The following is a 17,172-nucleotide window of genomic DNA, read 5'->3' as shown; positions in this document are numbered from 1 at the left end:
AAGCTACACTCACGCACTCATACATAGACACGTACTATAAGGGTAAAATGGGTGGGATTTTTTTTGAGTTATTGGCAAATTGAAATTGTATTTCTTTTCGAGAAATGTGGGTGGCCCTGAAAAGGGCCTTTTTTATTTATGGTGTAGGGGTGAGTTTAAGCAATCAACTTTAACTGCCTTATGCCTTTGCCACGGCCAAGGCCTACTTCTGGACTGCGTAATGTTGATGATGATGATAATGATTGGGTTGAAATCACTAAGGGTGGTACGGTAGGCTTAGTCACAGGGTTGACGTGTTTAGCTCGGGAAGGTCGTATTCTCTTCGGTCGTGATAAAGAAGTCTGATACATTTGTTTCAGACTTCTTAACTCCGCTAAAATGTCCAACAGTACCGTGACCGTTTGATTTTCACCCTCTTGTTTCTTTGCTGCTACTTCTTCTTGCTGTTGTTGCTGTTGTTTTTTTCTTACCTCTTCTTCTTGTTGCTGTTGCTGTAGGAGAAAAGCCTGTTCCGCTTCCTTTTGTCGTTGTATAAATTTCTCCAATTCTTCTTTCTGTCTCTGTCTAAAATTCTCCACTTGCGGTAATGAAGAAGGTAACGAAGGTTCCGGAACAAATTCTTGCGAGGAGAGAAAATCCACAAAATCCCAATTCACCTCTTCTGAAAGTAAGTCCGGGTTCCCTTGGGCGGTCTCCCCTGCTGGTGCACCCCATTGGATCGTTTTCTGAGTTTCAGTCATGTTGAATCACTGTCGCATAGATTGACTACACACAAGCGCTAGCGAATCTATATAGACTACGTGACGTAACAGACTGTTCTCTTCGGATTGGATGCGAGCTGACTGAATTCTGTAACGCGTGTTCGGATTGGTGAATGAACTCAATCCGTTTCAATCCTACCTCTGCCTATAAATAAGCGCAGTTCAGTGCATTGATTCACCTGTTCTCGTCGCTTCAAGATGTGGACCACAGTTGAGTCATCCACCCTTGTGTCTTCCATGATGTTTCGGACAGACTTGCTCATGTATGTCCGATCCAAGTGGACCGTTGTCCACAGGACAAACACCAGCCTGTGGATACGTAGGATCTACGTGGAGAGGCAAGGATGCCTGAAAAGAGTGCTAATTTACGGGCCAACAGTGAGACGCAGCCTAAGGACAAGAAGAAGACCAATGCGGTGCCATTTATGTTAATGAATACATTAACATAAACCCAAAGGCCCTTTTCAGGGCCAGCCATATTTCTCGAAAAGAGATAGCCTTTGAATTGCCTACCCCTTTTTTTAAAATTTAAAAAAAATCCCATGTTAAATTCCCCTTGTACGTAAAGTGACCCACGATTTATTCCCATGTTAAATTCCCCTTGTACGTATATTAACCCACGATTTATTCCCATGTTAATTCCCCTTGTACGTATATGTTCCCACGATTTATTCCCATGTAAATTCCCCTTGTACGTATATGTTCCCACGATTTTTCGCCATGTTAAATTTCCATTGTACGTATATGTTCCCAAGGGGGTCTGTAATGCTAATTTCCATTGTACGTAATGTATCCCCCTTCACTACTTGCATACATGTAGCATGATGTCCCACCCAGTCACGTTATCCTGACACCAGGCCGACCAGTGCTAAATCTAACCTCTTAATGCTGAGCGCCAAGAGAGGCAGCTGTTAGTACCATTTTAATAAGTCTTTGTTATGACTCGGCCGGAGTTCGAACCCGCGACCTCCCTCATCCGAGGCGGACGCTCCAACCACTAGGTCACTGGTGCGGTCACCTATGGTGGTAATTTCCTCTGTAGTTTTCTTTGTAACTGAAATAACATGGTACCACGAAATGGCAATATTGCAAAAAAAAGATGAATCAGGAATATACAAGTAAACTATTATAGACGTATTTTCTGTTTGTGAGTCATTCGTGCTGTAAGGTAAATATACAACCCCGTGTCGATATAATTCATTTTTTAATGCGTGTAAAATTGTATCTTGAATGTTCATTCTCTAGCCATTACTCTTGCATATTTTTAAAAATTGCATGCAACTTCAAAGCAAATTCTTCTGCATTGAATCTTAAATAAATTGAAGCATTCTTTTAAACCTACTCTTAGCATACAAACAGGACTCGTGAAAACTATTTGCTTAATGAAATGTATTCCTTTTACAAACATGTTCGTTGTTTCTTATTATAACATTAATGCTATTATAACAATGATGATCAAGCTATATCATAAAAATAGACAACTGTTAAGTGTATATATGGGTGTGAGAGATAGGGGTGCGGACACATTTATTATAGAAAGCTGAAACACTGCTCTCGCAAAACATGGCAGCAAATCTCTACAAAACATGGCATCAATATCACGGTGCCACGAGAATCGACGTGAACGAGACTTGAACAAGACTGTCTTCTTCATCACTGATACAGTTTTGTAGCCGGAAACACTGACTGCAAAATAGATTGCTTGTGTTATTAGTTATAAAATAGACAGTTAATACTTGTTTGCACAAGATGGCCGTGGAATAGATGATTGTTACCTGTAGGTTTATTGAAACCTCTCAAAAAGTGAAGTTCATCAACTGTTCGGATTCCCTTTCCACACCGCAAACCTTGTTCAACATAACCCGTTGACATCCCAAAATCTTAAAGAAACACGAATTGCAGATACGATCATGGAAAATGTATTATGTGCTGTTCGACGAATGGTCGCAATGATATTAAGGGTAATGCAACGGCAGGTAAAGAAACCAAACCTTCTGACTAGAAAATTCCGTATATTGACTTAAAATATTTTATAATCGTAATGTGTATATATTTGGCAAATTATGTGGAATGAAATTTCCAAAAAAGCTTCAGAACATCACACCCATCATTGGTATCAGTGGTATCCCGCATATACAACACATTACAGAGACGGGGTGATAATGTGCCGATTGCGTGTATTATACACATACCTGACTGATACATTGCCCCTGCAGGGTGAACATCGACCAGACTACCGGTGTTCACCGACAGTGGAAACAATTCTTGTCGAGTGTATAGACTTCCACCCTACTGCAAAGAAGCTTTTTTGATATGAACTCAATTACGGAAGTTTGGGGTGATGTACTACACAAGAAAATAGTCATTTTCGAGGGAATACGGTTATATAAAAAATATTCAGCATATACTTTTATTGAATTTATAGCTTTATCTAGGTAATTTAGTGTATGTACAGTTTACATCACTATAAATGCTTTACCTATTATCGTGTTGCGCTTCTTGTTTACCTTTCTTGGAAGGCTTTATTTTCCTTATTTCTTTTTCCTATTCGTGTGCTTCTTCATTTTTACGTTTTTATAAAACTACTTTAAACTTGCAAAATGTAACCTTTGCAGGATTGGTTATCAGCGTTAGATCGAGCATAATTCCGATAATCACACATACGACTTTTAGATTAATTAGCAGGTAATTCAAGATGGTGTCCTTTACCTATTGGACTCGGGTCACAATTATTACTTCTGTGTCAGTACCCATGAATGAAGTCCCGATCTATTATTTTCTTGTCTTTTTTGGCGGTGATCACTGTCTTAAATTTAGGTATTATTTGTATATTAATTTATAAGAGCTTGTGTTTTCTTTAGAAAATGACGATAGTTTATATTATCATAAGATTTATTAGGATTTTGACACACTGGATTGTTAACTACTCACAAATCCATGTAGGGATTATATTAGGGAAAATTTTAACCCTGATTCCGTATTGTCACTTTTTGAGCTCTCCTCTTGCCCCTCCATCTTTTCATTGTCCATTTCTTTACAAGTTAATATCGCCGTTACAGGGGTGCTCACGGAACGAGGAAATGTTCAAATCTGAAAGATAAAATTACATTGTCGATAAAATAAAATTTAAAAATAATTGGATTTATCAAAGATTACAGTTTTATATTTCTGACTTTTCTGAAATTGAATAATGATGAAACTTTTAAACTCAACCGTATAACATTTTTTTCCCTTCAAATACGATAGTACTCATCGCGAGAGGGAAGAATGATGTATTTTTTAATTGTCGCGGGTGCCCTAAAAGGCGTGGGGTCCATAGGCCTGTGCCTACTCTGCCTATTTGGTAATCCGGCACTGTTCTCAAATGACAAACACCGAATGCGTTTGGAACCTAACACAAATTAGTCTTAAGAGTGCAGGTGTGTCCGTGCATTATTGCTCAATCATTCCAGGTTTCTGAGAGACAAAGGATAAAAGCAACTAGAGCGCATCCGTATTTACCTTGAGAAGATCATGTTAACCTTCATTGTTCGAGTGGTAAAATAAATGTCATTTAGTTCCCATGTTGAGGAAAGATATACTCAAATACAAAAATTATTACACGGGAATAAAATTATAATGTTATGTTTAACTATGAAAAATTGAAGCGAATTTTAAATTTCGAGAATTTTTCTTAACTCACTCGTGTATATGATGCTATTATGCGAATATTAAGATTGGTAAACAAGGTATGACCTTGACTATAAACAAAATGTACAAACTCTACCTATGCCAATCTCATACCCACAGAAGAGTCTATTCCACGGGACTTCGATACCGGTCGAATAATATCTCGTTAAGAGGGGTATGTTGTTGTTGTTGTTGTTGTGGGGTTTGATGCCATTTTTCAGCACAAGATAGGCTATACATGGCGGCCAGTATTAATGGTGGAGGAAGAACCCTGGAAAGAACCACCGACCCACGAAAAGCTACTGTTAAGCCTTTTCACATACCCACATAGGCCGAACCCGAGGAGACTCGAACCCAAGTAGACAGATGTGAGATGGCAGTGATCCGTAACGGTGAGCGCTTTAGACCACTCGGCCACTCGGGGCCCCCAAAGCGGGTATGTATATGCATACTTGTGTTTGTTTATCATTTACAGTATATTTTTTGTACGTAATTTTATTCATTGCATCACATGACAGAAATGTACACGCCAACTATTGCTAAATACATATCCGTAAATTCATTGCTAATAACAGGTATAATTAGAAAGAAATGGAGTGAGACTGATTTTTAGAAGGGTAAAGAATGACGAATATTCTGATAAGAATTTTCCCTAAATGTATCTGCTTTTATTTTGGATAAAGATGGCTCTCATTGTTTTATTTAAAAAAAACCAAAACAACAATAAAAAATAAGAAAAAACCCAAACCAAAGACCCCCCCCCGCCAAAAAAAAAAACAACAGAAGCGAAACAACACCACTACCCAGCAAAGAGTTACAATTGTTAACTTGAGTTGCTGATGACCATTTTTTCATGAAATAATGTTCGAATTGTAAGAGCGATGGCTGGCAAAAGGCTTCAAAACAATCCATTAATACTAGTAGGTATGACATAGACAAATGAATGTCACTTTGAATACCATTACAAGAATCATTGTGAAAATCTGCAAAAAGTTATATTAATAGACAAGATATAGCCAATAGCACTTTGGGTATCGCGCAAAAGTTATGAAAAAGAGTAAAGCTTTTGCATGGAGCACTGAGAAAAATGAAAATTACATATATTTAAATGTAGACAGCTTGTTATTTCATCACGTGATTCTCTTTTATTTTTCTTATGGAATGAAAGGTATCGATTGTGTATCATGCTGTATAAGAAATTCAAGTAGTCATAACCGCAACAGATTTCACCTGGAGGGTAAAGAGTAATTGGACATAGCTGTGAGTTCTAATACGTAATGTCGAAACCACTGTTTTAATTATTCCAGAAAAAGTCCACAAAGTAAGCTTAAGTGTAAATGCTGATATCTCATCTCAGTCATATTTATGAGAGTGTCATTGATTAAAGGACAAACGAAATTGGAATACGGAAATACATTATTTTAATGAAGTAAAAATTAGGCGACAGATTTTAATGAGGGAAATACGAGTACGGGTGGTAGCCACTGGTACGCTTGGTATGGTTACGGATCATGATATTGGCGAATACCGATGGAAGGTAGTGATCCGTTTGACGTGTCACGACATTGCGAAAAATAAAGCCTACAGGGCAGTTTAAGTATATAAATAGTAACATTATGTGTTTGCTACAGGCTTGGAGGAATTCTAATATATCGGTCACACTCTTGTGAGCCTCCTGTCACTCCTTTACCCGTTGTGAAAAGTAGCCTCATGAAATAAGGACACTTGTCGTGAGGGAGAATCAAAACTGCTGAAGAGTTTTAGTTTTAATGGGGACGATCAACTTCTTATGTGGAGTGAGAGAGCCTTCTTAAGAGGACGTCAAAAAATATTGGAAAATATGTTTATTAAAATATTGAACTATGTACATCACCGGCACTCTTGGCGTGTTTTTAAGCAAATTTTATTGGGAGAAGAAATAAAACGGTTTTAAATATCCAATAAATAAATAACAATAAATTGAGTTTACTCCACTCTGAAGCGCATATAGTACACTTGGAAATATAGTATGCAGACCAATTATGGAAGTTCAAGTTTAGAGTCTGTCAAGAAAGAAATACAGAAATATTCCAGCAATGCTGTTCTAGACTTCCTTCTTTGAGATACTAGGTGATTGGCTGGTTACTATTTGCCCATATACCCGTTTTAAAAGGACGACATCGGCCATTTAGGATTACTAAAATACTCGTTTACATCCGCGTTGAGGGTACTTGATGATTGGCTAGCTATCCTACAAACTTTTAAGAATGAAGTCACCAGCCATAAAGATTACAATCGAGAAATGCTACTATAAATGATGTCGAAGTGAAATGCATACATAACACACTGAAAATGACAGGAATCCGTTCAGTTGTAATTGTTTTCCTCACAGTACTGAAGGGCGGCCGTTTGGCAAACATTGGTGACGGCGACATCGTATATGAATTCCAATATACAGATTTCACTTGGAGCAACACATCCATGAAGGAAGCGTATATAGCTAACAGAACGTATATTGTGGAAAACTGCCTGATCGCTGGAATTAAAATATACAAGGAGAACGTTTACGTGACAGTTCCCAGGTGGCGTAATGGTGTTCCAGCCACATTAAATCGAGTTGTGAGAAATGGAACAGGAAATGGGTCACAAGGGGCCATTCTGGAGCCATATCCTTCCTGGGAGATGAATAAATTAGGGGATTGCCGATTCCTTCAGTACGCCCAAAGTATGGAGATAGATCCTAACACGGGCTGGATGTGGATAATTGACGCGGGAAGAATTAATCTTTTACCTATCGATGGGTCATTACCACAGAATCTTTGTCCCGCCAAACTTGTTATTTTTGACATCGACAACAATATAGTTGTCAGGAGCTATGAATTTCCGAACGAAGTTGTTAACAGGTCGTCTAATTTTCTGAATGACATTGTGCTTGATTATGTCGATGGCCAGGTACGGTTTGTCTACATGACGGACACATTAGACGCCAAGATAGTGGTCTATGATTACCTAACCAACTCCTCCTATATGATACAGCATCCCTCTATGTTGGGTGGGAAGAATTTTTCGGTAGCCGGGATCAATGTGAATGGTATAGCACTCTCTTATGATTTCACAACATTATTTTTTTGTCCTTTGTCTAGTCTAAACTTATACAAAGTTCCAACATCAACTCTGAGAACTGGCGGCGATTTCAACTCCACGGTGATAAACATGGGTCAGAAACGTGCACAAGCTGGAGGAATGGTGGCAGGGCAAAAAAACATATATTACGGAGCACTTTTCCAACATGGCGTTGATAGACTTCCGGTAGAAGCTTCATCAGCAGCAAACAGCTCAAATGTTATCACACGAAACGACTCATTAATCTGGGTAGACACACTGGCATTTGATGGAGAATATTTATGGTTTGTTGAGAACAACTTTAGTGAATTTAGACAAGGGAAGATGAGGTTCAACAGCTCCGAGCCGAACATGAGGATCTGGAAAGTGTATGTGGGAGAGAATGGTTATCTGTTCGGTGCTAAATCCAGAACTCTGGTCAACAGCTCAGTGAAATGTGGGACATACAGTGCAGTAACTTATTTTATGGCAACCGTTCTTTTGATTTTATTGATTATTTGAAAGTCAATACACATTAATAAATGCAAATATATTTATAGATAACACAGCACAAAAAGTACAGATGAGTAAAGTTTGAACTTGGTTGATGTAACTTTAGCATAATATTTATTTCAGGGAATTTCAGTGTTGCTTGAAATATTGTTACAATTTTCAATGTTTTCTACTATTTTCATTCATTTTGTTTACATGTTCGCACATTGATTGGTTTTTATTGATTATAATTATGGTGCAATGAGATGTAAATGGTTATATATATATATATATATATATATATATATATATATATATATATATATATATATATATATATATATATATATATATATATATATATATAAGCTATTGTAAATCATTCTAATTCCAAGTGATTTTTCGGTTCTCCCAATCTAGCTAAAATGCAAGTTGTATGTGTTTAGTGTTTTCTGGCGAAAATTGACCATCGATATACAAATAAATCAACACTCTTTGCGATTCATTCAATGCAATTAAATTATTTAGTGTTGCTGTGAGTGACCACTTCATTAATGGCACACTCGTGAGGCTCAAATCAGTCTTTAATAAATAATGAAAAAAATCCGCTTTTGATCATTTTTTCATTTGAAATTAGAAAACAAAAATGTTTGATTGTATCTATTCACTGTCTAAAAATACGGCACATATGACACGCATGAACAACATCTGAAGCGCATCTGGCTAATGCGTGACACATATGAGATACATGAAATATGAGATACATACTTAAAATTTTACCCACGAGGTACATGCATGTGAGTCGCATGAGACACGCGTGTGAATGAAAAAAGACACGCGTAAAGTGCTTGTTACAGGCGCTAGTATGAACCGCACGGGACACGTGAAGCCAAATAACATACGTAAAGTGTTCACTGCAGCTTAGCTAGGCCGAGTTCAGGAAGGAATTATCCTTTTCAATCAAGTGAGCTATCTTTTGTAATTCTTGCCAGCGTCTTGTATTTGTAAAAAAAAACCTATACGAGGAATATCGCAAGCTTGAAATTGTCTTACATTTGTAATGTACAGGTACAATAAATGCGATAGAAGACATTTGTAATGTACAGGTCCAATAAATGCGATAGAAGACATTTGCTAGTTTTTGGTTTTACTTATCTGCTGAATCCTCATTTCTGTTTACTTCATTAATTTCTCCTATTTGCTTCCCTTGTCCCTTCATCCAAGAGAGTTTTGAAACAGTCTCTAAAAGTAGAAAATTTGGCCGGTACTGTAAGGGTTAAAAGCTTTCGGCTTTCTGCAAAATCTCTCTAAAAATAGATAGTATCAATGCATGAAAGCATATTATTTTTATATGTATTACACTGTATCGAAAATTGTATGGAAGTACTTTTTGGTGTGTATGAAACTTGGTAAATTGAATAATGATTTTTCTACCCATACTGAAAATATAAAAGTGTTTATTAGTTGTTTTGTAAATTCATAAAAATATTTTATATAAAGAAAGATAATTAAATATTTTCATAAAAAATATTATGCTCTCTCTCACTCTCTCTCTCTCTCTCTCTCTCTCTCACACACACACACACACACAAACACACACACACACACACATTATATGTATAGCACCACTGCTATATCATTGATATACCAAGAGATGTATTAATTTTTCATGAAAAGGAAAAGAGGCTTGCCGGGTTTCCTTTTGATGAAAAATTTATACAGTGAGTTGCATATCAAAGATACATCATACATACTACAGATATAGTTTATTTATAACACAAAGAAATACACATACTTGCCTTTTACTACGGACAGCTATGATTAACGGATTAAATGAACTCTTCACATCCCTGCCCAGTGTGTCGGCTACAACATATATTTTTATGTTTTTTGCGGCTATTTACAGTCCTCTTTGCAAATTGACAAGTTACTTCTTTTCTTCTGTTTGAACTTCTATTTCCTTACTTGTTGATTAATGAATATAAGATGCGCTTATAATTTAAACAAAAACGAAGGATTACAGGAGGGCAGTAGAGCATTACAAACGCAACATGGTTACAGTACACTCATTTTCTTGCCCGGGTGTGTGTGTGTATTGAAACCGTATCGAATACAAACTAAGCGAAATGACGAACCAACAAGATGTAATTCGAACATTTAAATGTATTAATAGTTGATATAAGTATACATTATGATTTAATTAACACTGCTACAATTGGTTTTCTCCTACACCTCTCTCTTTCCCTTTTCCGTTATTCAGTTTGACTGTAACGTTTACCATCATTCATAGGTCAAGAGAAACCGAGAGAGAGAGAGAGAGAGAGAGAGAGAGAGTTGATATGCTGACAGAATCAGCAATCAGAGAGAAAGGGGGAGGTGGGATGGAGGATTTACCATACTGGCATTTATGTTATCACCAGTAATTATGTTACTCTGTTTGCTTATTATACCTGACCAACTAACACTGTGAGAGAGAAAGAGAGGAGAAGCGGCCTTCGAACATTTTAATTTTAAGAAACCAATATTATGTTTAAGAAAAACACATTTTAATAAATATATTACAGCATGTGTGTAACCGCTCAGGAGGCCTAGTGGTTAGAGCGTCCGCCTCGGATGCGGGAAGTCGTGGATTCGATCCCCGGCCGTGTCATACCAAAGACTTACAAAAATGGTACTAATAGCTGCCTCGTTTCGCGCTCAACATTAAGAGGTTAGTGTTAGGACTGGTCGGCCTGGTGTCAGGATAATCATGTGACTGGGTGGGACATGATGCTACATGACTGCGACATGATGTCCCAGTGCTAGACATCACGATAAACTGCCACACTGCAGATATCGTAATGATATGACTGAAAAATTGTTAAAGCTACGTTGAAAATCCAAATCACACACACACACACACACACACATATATATATATATATATACACACACACACACACACACACACACATATATATATATATATATATATATATATATATATATATATATATATATATATATATATATATATATATATATATATATATATATATATATATAATCAATCACGTCCAAGTGTACACAAAAGTATACGTTGAATTTACAAACCATTATATTGATTCATTGATTCTTTATTTCCTCGATAAGGTTCGAGTCTCGGATTCGGCCATTGTGGGTATGTTAGAAAGCTTGCCAGTAGCTTCTTGAGGGTCGATGTTTTTTTTTCTGGGGTTTTCCCGGGTTCTTCCTTCACTATTAATACTGGCCGCCATGTATATCGTGTGCTGAAAAATGGCATTAAACCCTACAACAACAACAACAATCCTCGATAAGGGGATTCACAAATACATACATGACCAATAAGGCAAAATACATTAAGAGAAGTATAAAGTAAATATGAAACATATATATGGAAATGCACCGATGAACCCACAACTTTCTGTTATAAACATGTATGTGAACAAGGATTATATACATGCGTAATATAGGTGTGTTCCTGGAATCAACGACCTAGGATTCCATTTTAACAGGTAATGTGCTCGATAATTCCAAGTATTTTACGTTGGGTTCACTGATAATCAGCACGTGACCTTTGTTAGAAAAATACCATCTCTGATGAAACAAGTAGAAGAAAGAATTAACTGGATTTCTCGCCCTTACTGCCCTAATATATTCATTGAGACGAACTATATGGCTGGGGTGGGGTGCTCTAAGTATTTTATTTAAGCTATTCTAGAAGTCCCATCCAGGCTCTATTTTGATGGAAGTTAAATTTAGTGAAAGATAGATGTAAAGCTCTGAGCCCCAAGTCAGCAATGCCAACGGTTAGATAATTATTAAATATACAAAAAAGTTTGAAATTCAATGAATAAAAAATTTAATAACAATTCAATAATCAATTGATTCAAATTTCCAACTGCACTCCTTTCGCTCCACCCTTTAATAAGCCTATTGCATCATTTGATTAGCAGTGTGAGATTGATTTCCACCTGTCCTTGTATTTCTACTCATCTGTTGTATCCTTTCTCTGTCGTATTTCTCGTAATTACATCTCCTCTTCCTCCTCGACCTTTTTCCAAATTCCTTCTCCTCCTCCTCCTCCTCGACTTTCTCTAGACTCCCCTCTCCTCCTCTTTCCACTTTCGCCCCCACGACTCCACTTCTGTCGACTTCGACTGTCTCGGCTACAGTCTCAATTCCGTCTCCAACTCTTTGAAGACTTGGGACCCAATGGAACCGGACGTTCTCAAATCCCCTGAAAGCTTCATGTGAAAACACAAGGATGGTACAGTCTTTTTCCTTGGGCATCTCATCTTCACAATACACACAGCTTATCATCAGATAACGGCTATATAAATTTCTTCGGTCACTCATTCGTTCACATCGAGATACCCATACTTTCTTGTATGGTAAAACAAGGTCATAATACAGCACGGTATCAATTACTTCTTATACATACATACATCAGTAAATTGCGTCACATCAGTACATATTCCTAATCCCGTTATACTAAACATTATCACAATAATCAGAGCATTTCTTTACCTTAGAACTCATCAAAGTACCCAAATATTCGATATCCATGCTTTGATATGTGCATACGTCCATAGTAACTAATCTTACATACATCATCCATGTTTCCAAATTCACAATACAAGAGTGTGTAAATTCTAACATACCGCATTAATAAAACATTGGTTTACTACGAAGTAACCTAATAGCGAATTATAAAATTAATTCTCACCATAAGCTAACAATCTACATAATTCCGCAACGCAAAACTTTGCTATTAGGTGCATTAAGTTAATTTTAGACCCCCCCCCCCCCCAAAAAAAAATAATAATAAAAGAAAACAAACAAAAACAAACTTTTATCTGTGTTTGCAAAACATATATGCCCCACTGCAGACCAAAAGTTCAGAAAATTTCAAAGAATTTAAATCATTTCAAATATTGCTATTTTGGTGGGAAATAATTTTTACGGATCATCTACGATTGCATTTAGCACACGAATACTAAATTTCATTTGTTTAGCTCAAGGACTTTATGCTTCATCACGCCAACAGGTTTTCTCGCCAAAAGATCTAAAAAGTCAGAACAGTGTAAAATATTGAACAATTGCTATAATGGCCTGAAATTCTAACCAGGTCTCTCTATCAATCGCAAGATGATCTCATAAATATTTACTGGTCTCGCCCATAATAGAAATCATTCAGCATCTTGACGATAGTAGTCTATCCACTAAGTCTGATTAAAAGTTAGATCAGAAGCCCAGTCAAAACTCAGCATTGAATACATAAGATGTTCTCATTAAAATGTTGAGATATGACTCATACCCCCCCCCTCAAATCCCATTAACAAAGATTGATACAAATATCAGAAATAGGGCCGCAGAAGTGTTGACAATTAAAGCCAAGCACATGCAGAGTCACCTCAAAAGTATGCATTGATCTAGCTCATAGCTATTTTGATCCAAGAATCTAATGATTTACACCTATTGACTTTGATCGGTACAGGATGAGGAAAGGTCTTTAGAGTGGTAACAAGGCTAGGCCGGCCCAATCAAAGTCACATCAGTCATATGCTTAGAATTAGGCATTTTCACTCTTCATTTTGATCATATAAGCCCATAGTTGAAGTTAGGTACAAATCAGACAAGAAATATGGCTTCCAGAGTGGTAATACGTTCAGTCAATCATATGCAACATCAGCTCGATAATATGCGTGTGTCGCGCTCACTTTTCAAAATGTATGAATATCTTGATGATATTACCCCATCTCAGTTTTGATCCAATTCGGATTTTAAATTAGTAATAAGCTTAGCTAATCAGATCTTGCTCATTATTGAAATTACCCACGATCTTGACGATATAAATATATATTCAGAGTTTGATCAAAATGTGAAAACTAATATGGCTTCCAGAGTAGTCACAAGGACAACCAATCAGGTGCAAGAGTACATAATGACGGCATGTCGCTCATTATCAATTCCATTCAAGATATCGATGATATAAACCCATATTTCAAGTTTTATCAAAATCGGTTCAAAAACATTTGTCTTCCAGATTGGCAACAAGGTCGACCAAACAGATGAATTATCATCTGATTAAAGTGCAAGCAACTCGTTTTTTTTTAATTATTGAAACTATCGAAGATATTTATGATATAAGTAAAAATTCCACATCGTATCAAAGTCGGACCCGAAATCTGGCCTCACACGTGGCAACAAGGTCAGCCAATCTGATGCAAGAGTACCATCTAAATATGTGTGGATCTCGCTCATTATCGAACTCAACCAAGAGTTTGATATAGGTCCATATTTCAAGTGTGATACCAATCAAATTATATATATATATATATATATATATATATATATATATATATATATATATATATATATATATATATATATATATATATATTGTATACCTTCTGATACGTCCATAACAATTGTTAATTTCGATTAGTTTTCATTGTCTTTGTGTTGTTAATTTTGCCATGCAGTGTGTGAAAATTTATGAAAATATTGATTGCTCAAACAGAATGTTTAAAAAAGTTAGTGGGATTGATTTAAAGTGTAGTAGACTCTTCAAAAGACTCGTCATATATTTAGCCAAAACCTAGAATGAAATATCATTCACAGATGCAAGAATTCCGATGAAGCGGAAATGCAAAGTGAATTTTGTTTAAGTAAAAGCTTTAAATGTGTATATTTTTACATTCTGAATACAGTGAGTCTTCGGCGTCATACTTTTTTTAAGCGGTTTGAAATAAAATCTTTTATCTATATATCAATAATCTCCACACGTTTATATCCATATTTTGATTCGCTATCGCTGTTTGTTTATATCTCTGTTTGTATGTTTCTATAAACATCCATCTGTCGATCAGCCATCTCTAAGTAGTGTTTATACTGTTATTATGTGGTGGAACGTGGGTACTATCCCTACCCGTCGCCCTCAATCGGAGAGAGGGAAGAAGGTGGACGTGGAAGGGTGCTAGGTCAGAAAAATCCTACCACCGTTTCTACTGGCTTGTGTAACTCCATAGTTTCAGTTGTTGCAACTTTTAACTCGTGGAGAAGGGTGCAAGGGTGGGATATAAAATTTCCTCGCTGATAGAGACCAGAAGAGTGATATATGATTGTGGATGAATAGTTAAGAGATATGCCATGTAAACTTCAAATATGGAAGGGCAATATTTTAAAGAAACAAGTATATTGCTGCAGAAATAGTGCTTGCTTTCTCGCAACGATAGGGATGGGATGGGTTGTGAGGGTCATGAGAAACAACACAAAGGGGTATGCAACTCTAAGGGTTTGTACAGTGATTATTAGGAGAATCTTTTCTCGATAGGTTAAAAATCCTAGACCCAGGTAAAACTGATGTGTCATTCTATTCATGCCTTTACGGATATAATATATCAGCTACTAACACACCCATATAAATGAGTGGTATTTTCTATAATGTTTCAATTGAATTATTTTATAGTTGTAGTAAAGTATGATTTCTATCCAGACCATTGACTTTTTAAACCTTTCAATTAAATCAGATAATCCAAATTTACGTTAAAATAATAATAATAATAATAATAATAATAATAATAATAATAATAATAATATCGTTATTATTATTCATATCATTCGTATTATTATTATTATTATTGTTGTTGTTGTTGTTGTTGTTGTTTTTGTTGTTGTTATCATTATTATTATTATTGTTATTGTCGTTGTATTCGAGGTAGTATTGTGACAATGAATTCTTAAAGTCAACGCAAACAAATTTTTATTTTGATTTTCGGCGTAAGAAGAACAATAGCGGATGATAAATTATTCTTCTATGAAGGTTTAGAGTGAGAGGTTGTTAATAAATTTCTGGTTTATGGTCCTTAACTAAGTAACAGAAAAGAGCGGAAGCCAAACGGTTTTGTAAAATTCAAGAAATAATTTATTTCCGTAGAATTCGATGTGAAAATTTAAAAAGAACAGACAGTATTGTGAATTATAGCCCAGATAGTCCTAAAAATTCACAAGCCCAAATGTATGAAATTCCAATTGAAATTATAGTGGTGCTCCAGATAAATTCTAATACTGAACACGTTGATAAGCCAGTAGTCTCGAAAATGTGTTAATGCAGCAATGGTCTGGAATGTGGAGATGTTTTAAGAGCTTATTGATTTATCACGATAATATAATCCAAAATGTACTTGACGGAATTCACTATAATTCCAAGTGAATATTTTAGTCCAAAAATATTATTGAGCACTTTCTAATTCCAGTGAATATTTTAATTAAATCCACCACAATAAAAAACTAAGCATAACAAAAAAGACTAATTCCGCAACATATGTCAATGCAAGAATAAATGATCCTAATGTAAACAACTTTATATACCCTTCCTTTATATACCCTCCACTTGACCTTAGATCACTATTACACTTTTTTGGAAATACTCTGTGAAACTAATGGGAAATTTCTTTTCTGGAACTTTCTAAGGTCAGAATCAACACAGTATCTGTAACACAAACTGAACTAAACATGTTTACATTCAATATTTGTCTAAATATTTAATCAATACTTAGCTATGTATAATGTTGTTTACAAAATAAATAACACTGGTCAAATGCACCATTAACTTGATAATTGATAAAGGGCAAGTACATGATATAGATATATAGATATACATGACATATAATCATGGAGAAAAGCTAGCTTACTGACATAGAATGCATTCCTGGCAAGAAAATGAAAAAGTCAACATTGATAATACGAATTTGTTAAAAAATAGTCCCGTTGAGCGGGTTGGAAAAATAAAGCTGTTGGGGACATACATGTTTTCCTATCTATGGTGAAACAACTTCCACCTGACAAGTTTATGGAAAACTGGCAATCAAAGAGTAGTTAAGAGATAGATAATATAGAAATAATTCATCATGATAATTATCTAGATATGGTAGAAGGGACATAATTTAGAAAGTCCTTTTGAAAAATAAGATATCTGCCTACACTTTCTGTGTTGAATCAGAAGACGACAATGTATAACATTAGATACAAAGACCTGAATATTTTGCATTACACTGGACGCGGAGTATTGCTTTGTGTTAGAACGCCATTGTTATTTTCCGCAAAGAAAAAGGTATTTAAACTATCATTTTTTGACAGGTCCGGGTACTTTAAAGTTTATTAT

General features: G+C 35.8%; 1 long non-coding RNA gene across 1 annotated transcript in view; it reads right to left on the bottom strand.

The window, feature by feature from the left end:
- Positions 1 to 3,265: 3,265 nt before the first annotated feature.
- The window catches only part of LOC149807561 (uncharacterized), a 71,017-nt gene continuing 57,110 nt past the window's right edge, over positions 3,266 to 17,172 (bottom strand). Inside the window, exon 3 of the long non-coding RNA XR_016422891.1 lies at positions 3,266 to 3,851. This is a non-coding gene — a long non-coding RNA (uncharacterized LOC149807561). The remainder of the gene's footprint in view (positions 3,852 to 17,172) is intronic.

This window comes from Sinohyriopsis cumingii, chromosome 1 (assembly GCF_028554795.1).
Source record: "Sinohyriopsis cumingii isolate HCF-2022 chromosome 1, ASM2855479v2, whole genome shotgun sequence".
NCBI lineage: Eukaryota > Metazoa > Mollusca > Bivalvia > Unionida > Unionidae > Sinohyriopsis > Sinohyriopsis cumingii.
The sequence above is the reverse complement of the archived record's forward strand: the minus strand, read 5'-3'. Positions and strand labels throughout refer to the sequence as shown.